Below are 7,597 nucleotides of genomic sequence, written 5' to 3'. Positions count from 1 at the left end.
TGTCATAGCTGTCATTTCTTTTTATTATTATTTTTTGTGTGTGTGCTTGTTTTTGGGCACTCTTCTCTTACACTGACACTCAGCATTTGGAAAATCATCACCATAACATCTTATTGCAAACTTTCCATGTTTTAAAGCCTACCAAAGCAACAATAATAAGCTGAAATTGTGCAGCAATGACTACCTGTCACATATACCAACCATTCTGTAATTTACTTTGCTCTTTCTTTATGATCACCAATCATCCTGCACATGTCTGTCTTGTGTGTTACAATTCAAGAATAAACTCTCAGGCACATTTTTTGTATTGCATTTTTGCAGTAACTACAACAGTGGGACCATCATCCAAGATTAGCATACTTGAATATTACAGCTATACAAACATCAGGTAACAGAGGCATCAGTTATTTTGAAAGGAAATATTTCAACATGCCTTGAATATTGCATATTAACATTAAAAAGTCTTGTTGAAACAAATTGAAACAGAGTTGTTACTGTGATTTGGCAGAGTTACAGAAGGTAAACACTATTGTGTTACATATTGAGCCTCAAATCATTAAACTATATTAACTCTATGGTAAAAGTAAACCGAAAAGTATTTGTCTAAAGGACAAATACGAGGGACATACATAGGAGAAAAGCCATATTATCTAGTTTTAATACTTAAGAACACACAGGTTATCTTCAGAAGTCTCCACTGACTGTATACTAAGGTTAAAATTTGTATATTGAGGTCAACAAGATAAAATATGTTGGCGTAGAAAAATATCTTGGTAAGATACAGAGTATTGTACTACTTTAATCTCTCAGGGGTTTGCCACATCCTTTCACTGCACGCTCTTGTTACATCCCATTGCTTCAAAAGGACTAGTGATCTGTAATGTCTGCCCTTGAAATGGATTGTGAGATGGAAATTTCATATTCCACTGATTTTTAAACCAGAACAAATAGTAGAAGTAGCAAGATTCCATATAGAATGAATAAAATAATAATAATAATAACAATAACAATAATAATAATAATAATAAAAAATAATAAAAACAACAAACCGAAAGCCAACAAACCAGGGAAAAGCTTTCTAAAAAGACATTTTACTGTGAAACTTTTTGTTTTTTAAAACACTTTTTCCTTATCTTCATACTAAAGGAAAAAAACAACAAACCTTGGTGAATTCTGAAACCTTTACTGTAAGACAAATTATTAAATTTTTCAATTATTTGTTTCCTCAGACTCTTCGTATCTTTTTTAGTCCTTCACATTTTATTCTTCTTTAGCATACAATACCAAAAAATAAAAAATAAAAAATTGTCATCAAGAAAGTTTATTAAATAGTAAACAAGAACCTCCATGACATAGGAAAGAGAGAAAGATAATCTTGTGCTGTTCCAGAAATAATGAGGCTGATTTTCACATATTTGCTTTTCTATTTTGCCTCTGCTTAACCTTCACTCTCCCAAGAGAAAAGACACTTGCTGCTGACAAATTATTCACATTGTGTCAAATGACACTAATCAAGTAATTTATTAGCATAAGTTTTCAACTGTTCCTCAGAACAACAGCACTAAATAGGCAATTCATTCTCAAGTCATGCTGTGGGTATTAATAGCAGTGAAAATGGAGAAGGACAGTGTAGTAAGAACAATTTGGTCAATTGGGTAAACAACACATATATAAGTGCAAGTAACTTGATTTATTATTTATGTAACATTCAACTTGATATATATAGACTGGAGGGAAAAAAAAAAAAGAAAAAGAAAAAAGAAAAAAGTTGTACGAGGATCAACAAGAAAAAGCTGCTCTGAGGGAAAGTGAGAATATAAAGATGCATTAATTGAATAATAAAGAAGAGTTTAGTTTATTTAGTGATCTTTCACTTGGATTTAGACTGATATTTAAGTGGCCAGATTTTCAGAGTACTTCTTCATCTTTCCCTTTATCGTTGTTAGCAATTGCACATTAACAGTCATTCCCCTTAGAAAATTGGCTTCATGGTCTTACTGTACAGTTCCTTTTGCAAACCCTTTGTGCCGTTCAGTGGTTGACAACAAACATCCTTGAAAATAATTCTGTGGGTATGTCTAAAATGTAGATTAAAGCAATGTGCAATGTGAGTGAGAAACCGACTATAAATGACACAGAAAAAACATCTTCCTACAAAGTGCCTAACACACTTTCAGCCCAAAAAACCACAACACATACATTTTAATAAATTCATTTTCAGAATGATTAAAAAACTGATTAAAAGTGGTCTTGAAAAAACACTTCTTCATCTTTGTTTTATTCTACTAATTACTGGTATCTTGAAACCATTTATTCTACCACCAAAAAATACAATCAATTATGAAGTATAAAAAACCTTTTTAACTTCATAGCTTCCTTTTTTCATATAAACAAATTGTGAGGCTAGGTTTAGGTTCAAGATTTGTAAACATTTGTGGAGGGACAAAACTGTCATATGAATTGAGCAACCAAAAGTTTGTCACAATTCATATTGGCTGATGTGGTTAAACTGAACTTAGTTCATGACATGTTAGTTCACTGACATGTCAGTGTAGCAAATAACTGAATATTTGAATAAAAAGTTAAGTTCCAGGGTTGTCACTTGCCTCTGCTTGGCAGAAATCAGATTGAGAGCACTTCTAAGTGCTAAACAGGTATGATTATACTTCATAATCTAAGTAAAAATAATGAATTGGCAATTATATTATGACAACATAACAGGTTTTTTTTTTACTTAATAGTAGGTTAATCATACCATGAGCTGTTACAGTAATTGAAAAGTAAGAAAGATTTCTCATTAGTCTCTGTGTACGCTCTATTTTTATTGATATTACTTCCATTTTACTTTTAAAAAAGTTTTCCCATACTTCTCCACATTTGAGAAACACTGCTAAAAAGAATGTGTGGTTTTTGTGGGGTTTTTTACCTTTTGATGAGGACATAAATTGTTTAGCTATCAATAAGAATTCCTGGACTCAAGCATACAAAGAGTTGTTCCTGAGAATGTCACTGAAAATGTTAGGGGCTTTTCTCGAGTTATTTGCTCAGCTAGTCCTTTAGGTTATGAAAAAAGCCTGGAGTTACTAGGCCTCTGCCAATCTATGCATTTTAATAACATTCAGATGTCTGAATCACTTTTGAAACTGATATCTGTATGTTGATGAATATGCTTTCTGCCATGAATTAAAAACAGCAGTAGTTGGGAAGTTGTGGTATTTCCTTTTCCTTCAGGCTGAACAAGTTACTATTACTACATCTTTCCCTCTTCTCTCCCACTAACTGTTGCTCTGCTCATTTCCCTGGTTGCAAGAAATCTGGAAAACCCAGGTGAGCATCAGACCAGATCTGTATTTATCACCTGTAGAGATGCTGTGCACCTGTGGAGGGCTGGCCTCCAAAAAAACTATGTCTCTCACTGAAATTAACTGTAATAGAGAGACGTAACAGGAAAAAAAAACCAAAATAAAAGTAAAGGAGAAAGGGTGTCAATACTGCGTGGCAGGGGCTGTGGCTGGGACTTCATCCCAAGCTGCACTTAGGCCTGGGAGCTGAGCCTGCACAGCGAGGAAGGCTGGTGACGATGATCAGCTGTGGGTCATTACCGTGCCCATTGCGGCTGCTGCTGGTACAGGGGAGAGAAGAAAAGAAGACAAAAGAGAGAGGAGAGGAAAACCAAATAAAGGAGCCAAGCTGAAAGCAGTCCTGACTGAGACCGCCACAGACCATGACTTTGCCACCATACCCGGGTCCAGTGAGGAAAACAGTGTCAGACTCCTCACCTCTCCAGCACTCCTGAGAGCATTGGAAGAAAGCTCTTAACGGCCATAGTGGTGAGTGGCCCTGCCACCCGTGCCGTGCCCATACTCCAAAAAGAGTGGTCCCCTGTGTCCCCAGGCACACGGCAGCTCGGCTGCCAGAGGCACCAGAAAGAAGAAGGCAGCAGCTGCTGTAGCCCCTGCTCTCCTTGCCACTGGTGCCACCTACACTGGACCTGCCACCACTGCCACAACTCGCCTCACCCCCCGGCTCCAGGAGGATGTGAGCACAACATCACCATCCAAACCTTTCATCTCTAATGCCTTCTCCCCTTGGTGTGTCATTGGCCCCTGCTCACACGCACCTCATTGACCCTATAGGGGAAAGGCTTCGAGCTCTCTCTACCCCCAACTATAATAGTCTTGCTTTCTCTTTACTGACTGGGTATATTTACACATCCAGTTTTACACACACACACTTTGAAAACCGTTACAGTAAAGTGGTATTTTAAACACATAATCTGTGTGTGTGTGTGCGCGCATATGCTGCCGAGAAGAGCTGATCACTCGGTTCTATATCCGGGGGAAGCAAGACAGCCCCGAGCCAGGGACAGACCCACCAAAATAATTCAGAAGGCTATCCTGAATATATCATATGGTGTCAGAAAATCCTGATAAACAAACCTGGGTATATTTACACATCCAGTTTTACACACACACACTTTGAAAACCGTTACAGTAAAGTGGTATTTTAAACACATAATCTGTGTGTGTGTGTGCGCGCATATGCTGCCGAGAAGAGCTGATCACTCGGTTCTATATCCGGGGGAAGCAAGACAGCCCCGAGCCAGGGACAGACCCACCAAAATAATTCAGAAGGCTATCCTGAATATATCATATGGTGTCAGAAAATCCTGATAAACAAACAGGGTGATTGTGCCCTGAGATAAGGTGGCTTCGACACGAAATGGGGTTTGGACTGTGACAGCATCTTACTCCTCACTCCTGGCATCCTGTTTTAAAGCGAACTACAATTTAATTGTTAATTGAAATGACTTTGAGTATATTTCATCCAACATTTGCCTACTGCTGTGTTGATTTAATAGCTGAGCTATAATTCTCATTTTGGAGCTGGCTTTGGAAGGACAGCTATATCTGTGTGTAGTAGCTATTGAGTCTATGTTTTTATATATATTTAAAATTCAGACAAGATTTTAGGGTGCTGTAATATCACTTTTGAGACACATTTGATGTGATTACTTGGAGGTACAATGGAGCGCTTTATTCCTGTCTACCCAGGCACATATATTTGTATATTTTCAACATACAGTGAATATTTGGACATATGTTTTGGGCCAGGTTTAGGAGATATTTGGGGAGAGGAAGACTTACATTTTCTTGAGGGAAATAAGTAGAAATAAAATACTGCAGCGCCAACCACAACAAAGTGAGTACCATTTTTTTAGAAAAGTAGGACCATGCTCTAATGCAAAAAGGATTTTAAAGGCAAATATAAATTGTCAGCATTTATGATGATTTATTAAGCAATTTAGTAATAAAATTTAATTATTCAAAAAAGCTTAGACTAATTTATCTCTTTAGCGTTATCTGATGAACAAGAGTTGTGTCCTAAGAGTGGTACTTAAGGCTCTCAGATGTGAGACAGTCATTTTTAACAACTCAGGGAATGGACAGATTTTAACACCATTCCTCTTTTAAAAAATACAAGGAACATGACTAGGCTCTGATTTTTTAAAAAGTTATGATCTTTTGACCATGGTCCTGGAGATAAGTTGCAATTTGTGCAGTTAGTAATGACAGGTAAGGATTCTCTTTCAGTGCTGGCTTGTGAATGAGGGAATGTATAAATCATTATACTTCTTACTGGGTTCACCTAGGCAGCTCAGCAGACAAGCGTATGGAGCCCTATAATGTGACTCTGCATCAGCACTTGAGGTGCAACTTCAGATCAGGCCACTCAAAGAAAATTATTAAAGGAGCTTTCCTTGTTGCCAGATCTGCAGTTCTGCTTAGCCCTCGCATACATCAAGAACTGGCAGATTAGTAGTTGATCAATCACAGTCCTTCACTGTACACTAAAATTTCTTTTAATGGAGTGGAACAAAAATACCTAGCAAACAATATTTGGCAGTACTTTAAAATAAATGGTAAAATTTTCTTCTGGAGCACCTAATGCAATAACATTATTCAAAATAAAAATCCTTATTCAGCTTTTTAAATAAATAATATCTTCTTTAGACATTTAACCACCATAAATCTACAAGGGAATATCTACCTTCAGTTGTAAAGAAGTAATGGGGCTGACACATCTAGATTGAATTTTTTGAGAACCTGGGATGGATAATGAAAAGACTGAAGAGATTTACTCTTTGGTTCTCATGCTTACTCCGTGGAAGAACTTAAACACTTTTTTAAACACATGAAGAACTTCTATTAATATTGTGGAATACACCTAATGTGTCTAGTCATCTTTATTCAGTTAAAATGATCACAGAATACAATCACACTTATGCAATCAACCTTCCCTAGTCTTCTCCTTTCTTCCCCTGACTCCCAGTATTCAATCTCATCACAAAGGTAGAAACAATAATCTTTACATTAAAGTAAAAAACAAGCATTCAGTGTTCCCTTCCACGTGCAAATACGTAGACATCTAGTACACTTGTTTTTTATGTATTTTTTCTTTAATCCCTTCTGCATGTATTCTATCTCCAAAACCTTGTATTTTGAACTCCCATCCAGAACCTGAGCCTTAAGTTAATAGTCCAAATCAACTTGACAAGTTCTAAGAGATAAAACCAAATCCTAGCTAACCCATCACCTTTCTTCCCCAAATCAGCCAGAACCTACTAAGGCCATTTCATGCCATTGTTGCCTCAGTCTCTTATACTAACAAGGTACAATGGAGTGAGAGTGAGCAGAAGAAGCAGCAGGACAAGATACATCTTCCACACTCCCTTCTCAGGTGCTGCCATATGGTACAGCTTCATGCCTGTGTATGTACATGTCTTTCATCCTCTGCTTTCTGCCATGAGCAGTCATCCATAACCCATCATTGCAGTGTTTTGCCTGCTGCCAGTACAATCTGCACCTTTCCAGGGGTTCATTCTGCTTTGGTTATGCAAACCTCAACATCATTGCTTATTTTCTACAGCCCAGTATGTTTCCCTGTGCCTGGCTACCTTAGAGTTGCTGTACAACATGTGGAAAAAGATAATTTCTCTTTCAAAGTGTCTGTGTGTAGAACACTACAAATTCAAATTAGGAGTTTGTCACGATCCGTGACCTATTATATCTCCTTTTTGGAGTGTATTAACTTATCAGGATTTGCTGAGAGATCCACACGTGGGTATCGCCTCACACAGAGGAGACAGGGGCTTATGCCCTGACTTTTTCGAGTGAATAACTTGCTCAGTGCTTACTAATATTTCCAATAACAGCAACCAATCCCCAATTAGAATTTACGAAATGCACGGTTTATTGTGGGGAAAACAAAGAAATTTGGGGCAGGAGGTTCAAAAGGAGTGATTAAAACACATGAAATACACCTTAGTTACACACCTTATTTACTTATTTAAGTGAGGGAAGGAGGGGGAGGGATATGCCCGAATGGCAGGATTATACTTTCCCCTATAAGCTGGGGTAGCCGGAATTGTCTCACCACACGGCGGCGCAGATCAGCTGCGGGCACTCCCAAGCGCAGGTCGCCCCCCCCCACACACACAAAAAGAAGTGGCGCGCGGCTCCGGGACGGTAGGCATGGCACGGCTGGTTGCAGACCCTGGAAACGCGGCGGTTTCAGCGGCGCGGCGAGCGGCTCC

The sequence above is a fragment of the Chaetura pelagica genome, unplaced genomic scaffold (genome assembly GCF_000747805.2).
Source record: "Chaetura pelagica isolate M959 unplaced genomic scaffold, ChaPel_1.0 scaffold298, whole genome shotgun sequence".
In the NCBI taxonomy this organism is placed as follows: domain Eukaryota; kingdom Metazoa; phylum Chordata; class Aves; order Apodiformes; family Apodidae; genus Chaetura; species Chaetura pelagica.
This window is presented reverse-complemented; position numbering follows the sequence as displayed.